Raw genomic sequence first — 16,313 nt, 5'->3', positions numbered from 1 at the left:
TATTTGAATACAAAATTCCTATTAAACTGACAATAACCATAATTAAAAACATTTCAAGTGACAGGATATTCTGTACGTTCATTTTGTGTCGGTATTATAGAACAACAAATATGAATTTTTTTGATAAAGAAATGAAGCAATAATTTGGACTCACCAGGTCGAGTGTCGAGACGCGTGTTGCTTGAGGCATGCGACACAGCTTCTCAAAATCTTGCGGTGTGGCTGACATTGCACATCCCACCTCCAGCGGTCACATCCAAAGTCAGTGCGCTCACTCACGTGTACACTACATGCTTGCAAAGGGCACCATCGGTTTCGAGGCACGCGTTAAGATGTCGGGGTTTGCGGATTCTCTCTTTTCCGTGAGAAAAAAACAACTAATCACGTGACATTTCAGCGAGTTGTTTCGTTTCAGCCGCGGTCACATCCATTGTTTTAGGCTGGGCATTGAAATGGGTTTCGTGCCTAGTGACACCTTTTCACGTCGAAATCAGGTAAATTGCTTGCGAAGTGTGCGTCCAGGCAGCTGAGGTGGTGAGTCTTCGCCCAAGTGGAAAGACACTTTGGAAATTGAGTGGAGCCGGCAGTTCAACTTCAACAAACTCATCTTGCACACACCATCTCTCACGGATGCTGTGATTTGATCGCTCATTTGTATATTTGTGGTTTCATTGCAACATTTGCATTCACGTCGTTTCGTTTCCCAACCACAGGCGCGTCTCGCTTAACGAGCGTTCTCCTTCACGAGAGTCTGCTATAACGCTCAATTTGTTCGCAACACGAGAACATGTTCCCGAAACAAGTGGAGGCCGATCAACCAAACGCGTCCCATGTTGGCAAGGGCCGCTACGCTACAACAATGGGATCGTATTACCACGTGCCCTGCGCCCAGCCGTCAGATTCTCACTCTCCTGTGCTGCGCGTGCTGCCTGAGCACGTGACCCAGGTGGGGGCCACGTGGTGTTGGTGGCGGCACTGTCATGGCGGCGCGTGGGGAGCTACTCGCGACTCCCGCTCACGGCCAACACGGGTGACGATTGTACGAGGTGGTCCTGGGACACTCCGAGGTCGACTCGGCATCAAATGAGTACGGTGTGTAAACATCGCCACCGGGGAGACAAAGGCGGCCGGGCGTGGTGTGAGCCACCCCACCCACACCCGAGGATCGGCGAGCGGGGCCGCCATCGCAAATTGCCAGCCCTCGCAAACAACAGCGGTCGGTAAGTAAGCTCTTGACTATGCATATATTATTGTTGTGTTACATATAGATTTTATATATCAGGTATGTAGCCTTCTCTTTGTGCCCGGCGCTTAAGGGCTGCAGTTTTTGGTAGCGGCAAGTTTGAGTAACTCACGTGTACAGTATTTTGGCGGGACAAATGCTACTGTACTAACATTCGTGGAAATATCACAGAATCGTTTTGCGCGTTACCCCCTCCCCCCACCTAGAGGTTCACTCAATGTTTATTTTACTTTCTATCGAAAACAAGTGTTAAGATAAGCGTTTAAAAGTCAAACTTAACCAAGTCGTCAATTTAAGTGTCTTTTGTACATTTATGTTCGTAGGTTTGAATATATTCTGTCTAGATTCGTTGATAAAGAATGCAACCTTCTCTGGCTACTATTAGCCCTCTTGTAGAATTGTGTTTCAACCGATTACCCTCGCTTGCCTGACCCGTCACGGCTCTGAGAAATAAATGTATGACTAATGGACATCAATGTTAACCAGTTGTCCATTTTGTGAGGTATCCCTAACTAGCCAGTAACTTGTAAGCGGATAAAAAAATCAACGGCGTAATTTGTTCGCGCTCGCTGGTTACTTTTGGAAACAACATTGTTGATAATTAATTTAGAAAGGTCTTTTATACCGATCTAGGTCACGATATGGACTTCGATGTTAGCGTGGCAGATTCATACGTGATTATTCACCAGTGACTCATGTTTGCTATAATTTCACACATTTATAAATCACCTCACGTACCCCCCCCCGGTTGCGAGCCACTGGCCTAGAGAAGCCATTAGTGACAGACATTACCATCACATCGACAGTGAGGATGGCTTTATGAGACCCAAGGCGACATGGAATGCACAAAAGACGTTTGAACTGCCAATGTGTTCTTTGCGCGGCATTGACCTGCAAGGCTGTGAGCCTGAAATCGGTGAAATAATGCAAAACGATCCCACCCAGTTGTCGCGTCATTGAAAATGACCCTGAAGAAGAATGCAGTCGTGTATTTTGACGGTACACTATATGAAATGCACAATCGATGATTCATCTAGATGAAGGGTGAGCAGTCAGATTCATTCCCTCACCCATGTTAACAATGTTGGTCTACCGCACCGACTGTTTGCTCTCATGTACACAGCGCACAGCGAATGACTTGGTGTTTCTACTTTGGCAGTGGTACACAAGCACAACAACAAATACATGGACGCATTCGTCAATAACACTGGCTTCTTCCAGGATAAAATATGGACAGTAAACCCTCTCAAACCACAAGGGTTATGTTCTTGAAATCGCGCGCGAATGTAGAAACCTTGTTGACCAGGAAAAATGGGGTTGCGTTCCTGGCACGAGTGAACAAAGGGGGGAATAGTAAATGTTTAATACCACTGACTACAATAAATAATAAAATATGAATGACAATTCGTTTTGATTACCTTTCATGATGATTTGATGACAATGGAGATGGTGAGGAATTCAGGTGGACGACTCATCGGGAGATGCAGGTGTTTGATAACAACAACGCACAGTTATCATTTTAGCACTCGAGAGCACGTCTGTGATAGGCCGACATTTTGGCGTGGACTGTGAGATCCATCAAGAATGAGGCGAATGCAATCGGGGAAAGTGTTGCGGCTATCGCCACCCAGTGCTGTGTTCTCTTATCAATAACTTATCACATTTTTACTGTGAACAAGATTTCTACATATTCTTGGTTCTTTCGGTAAAGTCACGTTGAAGGGAAACAATAAAACATGTATATATAAAACAATAAAATTCTCGCGACGTTTTGACTGCAACACAAGGCTGTAACCCTCGTGAATAGAGAAGGTTTACTATATTGGCATAGTCACTCTGGTTTGTCAGTGCGTCGTCAACCGCGAGCCGGTGGGGAGTGTCAGGGAAAGCTGTCCCAGGTAGTCCAGGAAGCCGGTAACATGACTTCTATGATTTCATGGGTGCCACACATTTCTATTTACAGCGATGTTCAATGTACTGCTGGATCACGGCTTTCCTACTAGAGCTCCTTCTACTGGAGGCCCCTTCCACCAACAGTGACGTGAGCAAGCAATTCCAGGGCTGCACCTTTACATTTTTAAAATTAATGTATTTATTTGGTAAGAGCGTGTGTGTGTGTGCGCGAGTATCAGAGCATGTGGATTCTGTATGTTCGCCTGCTATTCCGCAGTGTGAGTATGCAAGAGGTTGAGTGAGTGAATATAAGAGTGAGTATAAGAGAGCGTGTGGAGTTTGTATGTTCTCCCCCATTAACATTGCATTTTACTATATCAACATTGATAAATGGTAACACATATTACAATACAGTAGCCTCTTGATTATCCGTGCTAATGCCGAGGACAGCCGTGGCTAATTACAAATTGCGGACCATCCAAAAATATCCATTTTACGTGGATCTCTTTGCCAAAAACCACTAATATAGATATACATTATGTTTAAGTTAAGGAAATTGAGTTTGTTAATGAACAACATTTTTTTTTATATTCTTAGCTCTTTCGGTAAAGTCACGTTGAAGGGAAACAATAAAATAATAAAATATATATAAAACGATAAAAATTATCACGAGTGAACATAGGGGGGAATAGTGAGAATTTTTATTGTTTTATATATTTTATTATTTTATTGTTTACCTTCAACGTGACTTTACCGAAAGAGCTAAGAATATGAATTACTGCAGTCACGAAAGCTTTAAATAAAAAATTTGACATTTTTTTTGTAAAGAATGTATTGATCTTGTTTTTTGTTACAAAAGTATTTGATTTAGAACGAATGCTAACGATCGACCGAACGATGCACATGGCTCAGGGATAACTTTCCTGCTCCCGCGCAGAAGACTCGGCCCACTAAGTGGACAGAAGCAGAGCCACGCCAATCAACATCAAACTCCGCCCACTGTTGTAAAGATATGCAACTACTGTACCGTAGGGGCGATCACATGGATTTCAGATTAACCGGAGCACGTGACTTGTAATAAACATTTCCATGAATAAGTGTATCACTGTTTGTAGATTATTAATTTGGGATTAAGGGAAACATCCATGAGTTATTAATTTGTGTCAATATCAGGTGCGTGGTTAATCCTCAAATTGGATAAATCGCAAGTGGATAATTGAGTCAACTTTATTATGAACTAAATCGACATTAACAACATTGCATTCTTCTATATCAACATTGACAACCTTTATAACATTCTTAACATTGTTTAGAACAATAAACTATGATAAAATGAACAACATTGCATTCTACTTGATAAACAACGATAATATTTCGAAGATGGTAACATTATTAATGACTATAATAAACTGTTATAACAATTTCTGTGCTCCCCTCTGTCACGCGCGCTCCTTTATGGCGTGCCTTCCTCTACTACTGCTGCCACTAAACACTGAGGGGTTAGCATCTACATCATTAGACCTCCTTTGCCAGTACCAAAATATAATAATAGGGTTTTTCCCCTTTTTTCTGGCAACGAAACTGAAACCTTTTTACAAGGATTCATGTCTGCATTAACCACAATACTTGCAGTCAAAATGCAAACAGGAAAACATACTATGATAATATATGCATTGTCCTTGAAACTGATTGGTCCACACCAAGGGACGGCTTTCTTTCGAGCCTCGACCCAATTGGTGCTCGACCAGACATGAATCCTTGTAAAAAGGTTTCAGTTTCGTTGCCAGAAAAAAGGGGAAAAACCCTATTACACTGAGGGGTTGTTTTCATGGAGGTGGACACCACCTGCATCATGAACACGGCGAGTCCACCTCATCGGAAGCCAAGTTCGCATTTCTTCCTGAGAAGTGGAGCTGCTTTGGCTGCATCTGCTGCTGCTATAGCAGACGGACAGAGAGTACTACATCCGTGCAGGCCGCCCCGTCTGAAACCACACTCGGGCACTGCAAGCCTTTCCTAGGTGTGTTTGGCGAGAGGGCGATGTTGAACATTTTTTTGCTAGGACCTTTCCCGGCACGCTGAGTAGGAAGATGCTCCGGTAGTACGGTCCCCCTTATAGAGGGGGACCACTAAGGTATCCTTCCAATCCTGCAGCACGTGTCCTCTGTGGTCCAGAAAGTTGTGATTATATCATATCGGGCAATCTGCAGACAAACGCTACCTGGGAAAAGTGCTGTTCGAGAGCACCTGTGAAGGTCGACACATCACACGAGAGGGTGGGTGGTCAACACCACACCTGGCTTAGTCTCCCCAGTGCTGATGTTTTACACACAGCACCAGGTACATGTCATCCCCGGGTTACGAAAGGGTTAGGTACCTGAGAACGATCCGTAACCCGAATTTTCCATATGTCAGTAACTGAACAATTTTTCCCTGAAATAAAGCTAAAATCCAATAGCCAGAAATAGTTGTGCCTCCCCTACCTGAATACTAGTTCGTTTTCCCTCAGGACTGTATTGCGCTGTTTTCTATTGCTACCTATATTCTATTGCTGTACATACTCTGCACTTCATATTCGTTTTTCATTTAATCGAATAACACTACCCATAATTAAACTAATGGAACATATTCTGGATCCAATTGTTTCTGAATACCACGAAACATTTTAATAAAAATCGTTAACAGAAAGCAGTCACTTCCGAATGTTTGTTTACCGTGCATTAGGCTAGGCCTAGACTTTACATACACACGCACACACATGCACGCACATTAAATACAGTAAAAACCTAACAATAGAAACATGGGGGAAAAGATAATTCGAAGCATAGGAAACAAACAATAATGTAATGGTATACAAAAATTACATTGCCCATAATCGTGGTGGGGCTTGGTGAAGGAGGCGTTTTGGTGGAGTGAGGTGTAAGGCGGCGTGCCTTATGCGTCCCTCCGCGGTATTCATCTGCAACCTCACCGCGCTGCACTATTTGCGCTTGCTTAACTTATGCAAACATTTCTTCTGCATCTTAAATTTTTCATGCATTTATCAGAGCATTTTCATAAAACAATAGAATTCTCACTAAAAGAACCAATAATATGAATCCCTGCAGTCACGAAAGCTTTAAATCAAAATTCATTTTCATAAAGTCGGGTCTTCCGTAACCCAGGAACTGCCTGTACTCATTTAAGGCTGATTTAGGGGAGGCTCGGAACAGGTTTGTATATTTGTCACTGATAATGGTCGTGAGCAGGAATAGAACTCGGTTCGCTGGGTTCACGCCACTACGCTACTGCTCCCCACTCGCAAACATTTGTACATTATCACACACTCAGACACGCTCCCAAACACATATATACTCGCTCACACTCTACACTCTGCAAAAAAGGGAGACACCATACAGACTCAGCAAGTGGTTTCAACTCGGCACTTGCCCCAACGTAGCATTGAGGCTATGGGGGAACCTGCAGTCACGAAAGCTTTAAATCGAAAGTGTAATGTTTAACATACTTCATAAGGCAATATATAGTACCGTAATTGTATAGTGAATATACAGCAGTGTGGTATACAGTAGGGTTAGTAGAATAATACATAGTGTAGATGGACTCGTCCGTCTGAACAAAGCTCATCGCTCTCCGTGGTGCTAATCCTTCACACCAACATCATGGTAATCCCCCAGTTACATGCTAATGTATATGTAAACTCCTCTCCCCCCTCCTCCGGTCCGAGCTCGTCGCTCTCCGTGGTGCTAATCCCTCACACCAACATCATGCTAATCCCCCAGTTACATGCTAATGTATATGTAAAACTCCTATGTCAAGGCGCTCTGTTCCTCCCACACGGCTTAAAAGACGCTTCCAAGCTTGGCAGGATTCACTCAAGCGCTGTCTTCCGGACAGTCCTGTTTCTTCACCTGAGGAAGGCTACTTGTGTTGTGGCCGAAACGTCGTGAGAATTTTATTCTGTTATTATTTTTATTATTTTATCTCCATTCTACGTGACTTTACCGAAAGAACCCAGAAGATGAATCCCTGCAGTCACGAAAGCTTTAAATATAAATTTGAGCTCTAGCACTGGCTAGCGGGATGAGGGAAGACTGGTGAAACTTGCTGATGAATGGTCCAAGTGAGGCAGACTTGCACAGCTCTTCACTGGCTGCTGACACAGTCAGAATCAGAATATTAATTTATCCTGGAGGAATCCAATGATCTATAAAGCTCTTCACAGATGTCCAAATGTCCAAAGTGATGTGCATGCACAGCATTCAACCTTTTACTCTTAAATCACTGTGCATTATTTCTGAAGATATTTTTTTCATTTTTTTGCAAAAATAGGGCAGAAGGGGCCCTGCACGGTTGACTTCATTATGAAGGAATTAGTTTCCCAGATTATTTGTTGACAGAGGTATCACTGTGTATCAATTGTGGTGTTGTATTTTAAAACTGTTTAAACCGATAACATTGTTGTATGTCTCAAGGTGGCTGCTTTTTTTGTTTCCACAGATATCCAGACTACTACTTCTACCCCTCGGTCTGCTGTTGTTCCTTGTCCTTGAAGTTTACAATATTTCCATTGCCATTATAAACAAGGTGAATATTTTTCTCCATGTTTCATTTTTGTAACTATTTGACCAGATGGTGTCAGTAAATACAAGTGATAGCAAGGAACTCGCATAAAAAGGCAGATTTAGCCACTTCACAGAGCTTCATATAGGGAAAAAATACACCGCATTCCCATATTTATTTAATAGTGGACTGACCTATGTTTGGGAACTGGAAAAGTGGGTCAAGTCGGGGTTCCCACGGCAGTGGGGCACGAGGTCAAGAAAGCTGTGATCGGGCCACTCGACCTGCTTTAGCATGGATGGAAACAGTGGTGACTTCATAGTAAACATTTTCAAAACATTGAGACAACCCAAACATAAGTTCTTTATATATTTTTTCATGGATTGTTGCCTTCCAGCCATGCAGGGGATGGCAGGGAAGGGGTTTAATCCAAGTCAATCAATCTTCTTGGGAGAAGAACCAAGCCAATCAATTCGAGGAACAGCGCAGCTTGCGTCTCGTTTGTCATCGCAGAGACGTAGCATCAGTTTGCTTTTAGGACAGCGGTGAGGAACTTACGGCCTGTGGGCAACATATTGACCACAAATTAATTTTATATGGCTACCAGCCACATGACGCTGACCACTTCAAAACTACCCACAAATCATACTTATCCATAACGGCAAGCATCTTAGCCTCACTTATCCGGTGCTGCAGGGGAATATTTTTGACCGGGAAACACTTTCTAATTGTAGCACACTCAATCAGTGCAGTCTTTGTAATGCTTGGTCAGCGTGCACTTTGTTTTCCCTGTTATTTTATATAGCTAAGGTGTGTGGTGATGTGTAGCCTGCCAAAGTTATTTGAGAGCTCTTAATTGGTGTTTCATAAAGAAAAGGTTCAATATGAAATCCAAATGTAGACCTTCAGGGTCGATATCAAGGCTTTTAATCTGTTGCTGGTCTATAACCAATTGCCTTGAATGCATCTGATCTCAGAAGCGAAGTAGTGTTGAGCCTGGTGGATGGTGCTTGAAAGAGCACCCACCACAGCAGGTTCTTTAGAAGAAGCTGGAGTGCTGCGTGATTTGCAGCAGAGGGCAGTGCAGCAACATCCATTTCCACGCTCCCACATCTATATACTGGAAGCCTTCACTAACCTGCACCGACTAGCCTGGTGAAGTATGGTCAATTAACTCACACGACCCCCACTTTGTGTGGAGGTCCTCATCCAGCAGAAAAAGTTGGAAAGGGTTACAAATCTATATTCATATTTTGTTGTATCCATGTTTATTACATGATAGTGCGTGCCCCATTCATGTTCAAACTGCATACTTTGGTAAACATGCAAATAAATGTGTTTCATCGCACATTTAATTCCATTGAGCAATGGCCATTTCACATCGGTAATTAAAAACTGTCCCGAATGTACCTTATTTAATACATACAGTACCTCATGGCTTTCAATGTGAACCGTTACAGGAAGAACGCTTATGAAATGGATAAGAATTGTGATGAAATTCAGTCTTCAGCTACGTGCCAGAGCAACGATCTAAATTAGACCAATTTAATGAATGGCTGCAACTCTTTAAGGTAAGTTTATATCACTCCACGGGTCTCTTCTGACATAACTGTGGTGTTTATGAGCAGGGTGGTGTGTAAAGTTTTCGCATTTGGCTCATCCATTTCTCTGCATAAGCAACCACCCTGCTGTGGAGGGAGTCATATTTCATTCCCAATTGTGATGTTCACCTTTTAACCAAACTTACATGTATTAAGCCAATCCACAGTTTCTGAATGAATGTATTTCTGTGCTTAATGACCAGCAAGGGTGCTTTCTTAATACTACGAGGGGAAGCTCCTATCTTTTACTGTTTTCGTATTCAAATTTGAACATCAATGTGTCCGAAATATGTAAAAAAAACAATAAAAGATGAAACAATGGTTCTCGATTAAATGTTATTTGATGTTTAATGCTCTATCAAACGAAAAAACCGCAATCTTATATTTTGAACGGTTTCTGAATGACAAACATTTTTAGGGGGTACTTTTATGGGGCCTTCAAATGAAAAATCTCAGATTCTCATATTTCCTGTCATTTGTCCTCAAAGCTACCTTTGTGCCTAATTTCAGATGTTTACCATGTCGAGAAGTACCCTCGAGGTTTTTGAGACATGCAGATTAAGGTCTTTATATAGATATTTTAGTGCAATCATTGATCTCTAGGTTGCGACCATAAACTCACTACCTTGAGAACCTAGATTTAGTTAAAGGCATTAAAACCCAGGATCTGAGTGGTGTTAACTCAACACTAACATCTGCGTCATCTCGTTTTCTAATTTAATTTGTAAATTTCCTGAACATGATCCTTAATATCTACTCAGGAATGGTGCTCTGTAGCCATATATCTATCCATTTTCAATGAAGAGCATTACCAACATTGCTGTTGGATGCTCACGTTTTTCTTAAAGTAAAACATTGACAATTACTATGATTAGTTTTAGCACGTGCATTATTTTGCGTGTCTTTAACGGTGCACTTAATATTTTATACCACAATTCACATTTCAAAGACCGTTAATGAGTAAATAAAAAAAATGTTCTTTGCTTAGGTCCTTGGTTACCTTGAACACCTATGATCTGCTCGAAAGAATACTGCATGGTCTGGATACATCCTTAAGGGCAAAGCAACAATAACGTTGAGCAACGTTCAGAAGAATGAAAGTGGGGAATATATTTTCCAAAAAACACTTCCAAAACCTTGCAGTGGTGAAAGATAATATAATTCTTGATGTAAATCCCAGAGGTGAGCAAAAACTCCTGCTTCATGACATAGGGGCTATTGTTATGTGCAGACTGTTGGGGAGAAGTTTTAATCATATGCAGTGGATTTATGAAAAAAACTGAATAGATGCAGAAATAATGGCATATAAACGGTACTTAATGTTTTAAATAACTACACTGATTGTTAGTTTATAATTGTGATGGATAGTTTGTTGATGATCTTTAAAAAATGTGTCACTTTGGTATAAACGTTTTATTTCACAGAAATGTATTTCGTCAACATTTGTCATCCAAACCTCCTCCAACTGCCCACGATGCCCCCCGGATACCCCTCAAACATACAGGCATGCCTTTTGGGAATGTCCAGACATTAACAAGTTTTTTCAAATCAACACTTGCTACTTTAACCACATTCACAAAACGAGCGTCTCACCCTCACCAGACACATCCCTATTGAGGTTGAAACCTCAAGGCCTTTCCAGGGGGGCAAATACATTACTGTATTCCAAATGTTCAATGTTATGGCAAAACGCACCATTACAGCCAACTGGAAAGAGCATGCTCCCCCAACAGTGCAGGAATGGGCCAATAAACTTTCAAAATTTGCCACTAGAGCATCTAAGTGCCAAACTCAGAAGCTTACCACCAACCATGGAACCCTTTCACGACCTCTCCTCCAGTGGACATTGATTCTTAAGAGTATTCATTAGGACATTTAGGCACTTCCCCCCCTACCTTTTTTTCCTACAGGGGTATCAGAGCTTAGGAAGACTGGGGTTGTCGATTTTATTTAAACATGTAGTTTAGACAGGTTTCCATTGATCTGTAATTCGTAACGTGTGTTTGTACTGGTGTCAACCCCCTTTCACATCCTCTGTACCTGATATCGTTTTGTTGATTAAATACTTTTGGGGGGAAAAAATCGAGCCATCTACGCTCCTTCATACTGGGGTCAACAAGGGTCCCTGGCACAATCGGCAAATACGAAATCCACAAACTCTGAGGCATAAGAAAATTAGGGTTTGATTTGTAATACGACAACTGCTCATTTTGTTTTATGTTACCCTACATTAACCCAACCATGGAGCGGGAAGTATTTATTTAAATGTAAAATATGATTAATATGTTTTTAGTGTAATGTCTAGTGCTGTACTGTACACGCTAAAGTAAATATGAAAATTAAGATGAGGAGGTTAATAACATGTACTTTTTGTTTGCAGTTTAAAACATGAACTAAAAATACTTTTACATACTATGAAAGATGATTTCATGTGTATTTCATGGTCTCATCATCGGGAGCAGTGCAGTTAGAGTATAGTACTTGTTTATGATGCATAAAGGAATCTCATGGTCAACTGTGGATGGTCAAGCCGCAGGGGCACGATGGGCAAGCTATACCTCAATAAATTTGGCAACGGTCAAATCCGCGAAGGCTGAAATTAGAGTGGGCAAAGTAGCTCTTCGTTGGTCATGGAGCAATGCCTGTCATGTTGTACGCTTGCTCGCGAAATTTAATTCTTAATTTTATAGAGGGCCGAAGGCCCTGCAATCGAATCTGTATTTGTTAAACCATGCTATTGGATTTCAATAATTCAAATTTGGAGTCTTCCTTAAAGAAAACTATAGCTACTCTACAGTTCTCATCAAACTATTGACTACACTATCGATAGTTAAAATTTCTACTCATCGCATGTGTTTTGGTCATATTAAAATAGGATTTAAGAACTCCTTCCCTAGGGAGTCTTAAGATTGGCAAATAAAAGAAATCGGAGAGCTAAGACTTACCTGTGTGCATGCAGCTTATAATCTGTTAATACATGGTGTGTGTATAGTAATACCTCGGTTAACGAAGTAAATGCATTCCATGACGTCACTTTGTTATCAGAAACGTCGTTAACAGAGTTAGGTATAACATCTGAGGCATAGGGGATGCGTTTCCGGACTTCAGAGAAGGGGGTACAATAGGAAAACATTGCTGCACAGTCGCCTTCACTTCGTCTGCTTGGTTTAAAATGGTCCTGAAGGTGCACGGCACCAACCCCAACGAATGGGTCACTTCACTTTTCATCTTTCCCGCCTCTACCCCTCCTCTTTATGATCTGCATTTTCCTTTCCAAATATGAATAACACAATTCATATGGCGATATATAGTTATCGTAATTGTATAGTGAATATACAGCAGTGTGGCATATAGTGGGGTTGATAAAATAAGACAGTGTAAAATTACAAGTCTAATATTTTATAGTCTAACTCTAAAGTATAGGGCAGTGTAGAGTAACGCATTGTATAATTCAAAGGTGATTTTTTTTGTCTATGGATATGATATTATACCATGTAGTTTAGATTGAAGGTATAATATTACATTGTATAGTAGTCCAGTTTATAGCATAGTTATTAACGCAATACAGGACAGAGCAGCGCACCTATCCTATTCATTTTTTCTTTCCGTTTTTCTGTGTACCCGCCGCCACCCTCCCCCGATCCGGTGGTGCTGGTAACATGCTAATTCATATGTTAATTCCGCCCACACAGCTTAAAAAGACGCGGTCCAGGCTTGGCAATGTTCACTCGAGCGCTGTCTTCTGGATAGTCCTGTTTATTCACCTGAAGAAGGCTACTTGTTTCGTGGCCGAAACGTCGTGAGAATCTTATTTTATTATGTTTTATTTTTATTATTTTATTTCCATTCTACGTGACTTTACTGAAAGAACCAAGAAGATGAATCCCTGCAGTCACGAAAGCTTTAAATCGAAAGTGTAATGTTTAACATACTTCATAAGGCAATATATAGTACCGTAATTGTATAGTGAATATACAGCAGTGTGGTATACAGTAGGGTTAGTAGAATAATACATAGTGTAGATGGACTCGTCCGTCTGAACAAAGCTCATCGCTCTCCGTGGTGCTAATCCTTCACACCAACATCATGGTAATCCCCCAGTTACATGCTAATGTATATGTAAACTCCTCTCCCCCCTCCTCCGGTCCGAGCTCGTCGCTCTCCGTGGTGCTAATCCCTCACACCAACATCATGCTAATCCCCCAGTTACATGCTAATGTATATGTAAAACTCCTTTGTCAAGGCGCTCTGTTCCTCCCACTCAGCTTAAAAGACGCTTCGAAGCTTGGCAGGGTTCACTCAAGCGCTGTCTTCCGGACAGTCCTGTTTCTTCACCTGAGGAAGGCTACTTGTGTTGTGGCCGAAACGTCGTGAGAATTTTATTCTGTTATTATTATTTTTATTATCATTTTATCTCCATTCTACGTGACTTTACCGAAAGAACCCAGAAGATGAATCCCTGCAGTCATGAAAGCTTTAAATATAAATTTGAGCTCTAGCACTGGCTAGCGGGATGAGGGAAGACTGGTGAAACTTGCTGATGACTGGTCCAAGTGAGGCAGACTTGCACAGCTCTTCACTGGCTGCTGACACAGTCAGAATCAGAATATGAATTTATCCTGGAGGAATCCAATGATCTATAAAGCTCTTCACAGATGTCCAAATGTCCAAAGTGATGTGCACGCACAGCATTCAACCTTTTACTCTTAAATCACTGTGCATTATTTCTGAAGATATTTTTGTTCATTTTTTTTTGCAAAAATAGAAGGGCAGAAGGGGCCCTGCATGGTTGACTTCATTATGAAGGAATTAGTTTCCCAGATTATTTGTTGACAGAGGTATCACTGTGTATCAATTGTAGTGTTGTATTTTAAAACTGTTTAAACCGATTACATTGTTGTATGTCTCAAGGTGGCTGCTTTTATTGTTTCCACAGATATCCAGACTACTCCTTCTACCCCTCGGTCTGCTGCTGTTGTTCCTTGTCAGGGCACTCAATGCCTTTCATTTGATGTTGGCATTGGCATTGGAATCCTTATTGAAGTTGTTGTTGGCATTTTCATGACTCGGTGCATAAAACGTCTTCTGAGATGGTATAAAAACCGATGCAAGTAAGTAAATATATTTAGCCTATTTGCAATTGTTCACTTTTGATTTTGTATTTAAATTGAAAAAACACAACTGTTATACTGAGATATGTATTTTTATGTTCAGGTCATCTCCTGTTGTGGAATCTACTCCCCCAGGTTCCCAGGATGTGAATGCTAGTTATCACCAGGTACAAATGTCAAAGTGTTAACTCCTAGGTCAAATCAAAATACATTTTTATCCATGCCCATCAGTTAATCCTGACCCTCTCATGATACTAGTGGCTATCTGATCCCTTTTTTCGATGGGTGATCGAGGAATTGCAATAACCCCATGTTGGCCACAATACATTGGCTGCATTCCGATTATGACAAGTCGCAAACCTACAGTGAAAGCTAATTATAGATGAGCGACCTCACCCTTGATCGGGCTCATCAGCATGACCTTCCCTGCATAGCTATACAGGAGAGATGGGTGCTTATTTATCAATGTGTATGCTGGCTCTTTTGGGCTTATTAGTTCCTGTGAATTTTCCCGTAAAGATTTATGGTCTCAACATTTGTAGCATTGGTATGTTTATCTTGTTAGTGTGTGTGACTTAAAAATAAGCAAGAGATCAATTTACATTGCTATGTACCAATCGGTATTTTGTAGGCTGTAATTTTAGTTTAAAGGCAATTGTTGAACTTGCTGATGTGGCCACAAGTGGCAACTGGTACTAACATTCACTTTCTACTTTGTTTCTGAGAATATTTTTTTGTTTTATGGGGATGCATGACCCCGGCAGTACCTGTGTATAATACCTGTTATGACTTCTATCTTTTACCCATAATATGACACATTTCTATTTACGCGCTCTAACCCAAAAAACCTCTCATGGATAATATTGGTCGTGTAAAGCCTATGTGTTAATTTTTTTTATTTTTACGTCTGCAATCACAACCGCTAAATCTTTAGAACACTTTAACACTGAGGATGTGATTTTAACTTGTTTCTTATTAGTTGGCTGCAACGGACCAAAATAACATCAACATGGGGAAAATGTACGTACTTTGCATTTATTGTAGTTTACAATATTTCCATTGCCATTATAAACAAGGTGAATATTTTTCTCCATGTTTCATTTTTGTAACTATTTGACCAGATGGTGTCAGTAAATACAAGTGATAGCAAGGAACTCGCATAAAAGGCAGATTTAGCCACTTCACAGAGCTTCATATAGGGAAACAATACACCGCATTCCCATATTTATTTAATAGCGGACTGACCTATGTTTGGGAACTGGAAAAGTGGGTCAAGTCGGGGTTCCCACGGCAGTGGGGCACGAGGTCAAGAAAGCTGTGATCGGGCCACTCGACCTGCTTTAGCTAGGATGGAAACAGTGGTGACTTCATAGTAAACATTTTCAAAACATTGAGACAACCCAAACATACGTTCTTTATATATTTTTTCATGGATTGTTGCCTTCCAGCCATGCAGGGGATGGCAGGGAAGGGGTTTAATCCAAGTCAATCAATCTTCTTGGGAGAAGAACCAAGCCAATCAATTCCAGGAACAGCGCAGCTTGCGTCTCGTTTGTAATCGCAGAGACGTAGCATCAGTTTGCTTTTAGGGCAGCGGTGAGGAACTTACGGCCTGTGGGCAACATATTGACCACAAATTAATTTTATATGGCTAGCAGCCACATGATGCTGACCACTTCAAAACTACCCACAAATCATACTTATCCATAACGGCAAGCATTTTAGCCTCACTTATCCGGTGCTGCAGGGGAATATTTTTGACCGGGAAACACTTTCTAATTCTAGCACACTCAATCAGTGCAGTCTTTGTTATGCTTGGTCAGCGTGCACTTTGTTTTCCCTGTTATTTTATATAGCTAAGGTGTGTGCTGATGTGTAGCCAGCCAAAGTTATTTGAGAGCTCTT

General features: G+C 41.2%; 1 long non-coding RNA gene across 3 annotated transcripts; it reads left to right on the top strand.

The window, feature by feature from the left end:
• Positions 1–528: 528 nt before the first annotated feature.
• On the top strand, positions 529–9,569 carry LOC116958185 (uncharacterized). Of its 3 annotated transcripts, XR_012930748.1 has the most exons (4): positions 529–1,220; positions 3,207–3,284; positions 7,634–7,720; positions 9,157–9,569. It is a non-coding gene; the product is annotated as an uncharacterized LOC116958185 (long non-coding RNA). The 3 variants fall into 3 exon arrangements; XR_012930747.1 differs by lacking the exons at positions 7,634–7,720; positions 9,157–9,569 and adding an exon at positions 4,074–4,233 and having other exon boundaries at positions 531–1,220; XR_012930746.1 differs by lacking the exons at positions 7,634–7,720; positions 9,157–9,569 and adding an exon at positions 4,049–4,233 and having other exon boundaries at positions 531–1,220.
• The last annotated feature ends 6,744 nt before the right edge of the window (positions 9,570–16,313 follow it).

The sequence above is a fragment of the Petromyzon marinus genome, chromosome 74 (genome assembly GCF_048934315.1).
Source record: "Petromyzon marinus isolate PM22_M1 ecotype Great Lakes invasive population chromosome 74, UKy_Petmar_22M1.pri1.0, whole genome shotgun sequence".
In the NCBI taxonomy this organism is placed as follows: Eukaryota; Metazoa; Chordata; class Hyperoartia; order Petromyzontiformes; family Petromyzontidae; genus Petromyzon; species Petromyzon marinus.
Note: the sequence above shows the minus strand (reverse complement) of the source record. Positions and strands in the feature narration are given on the sequence as shown.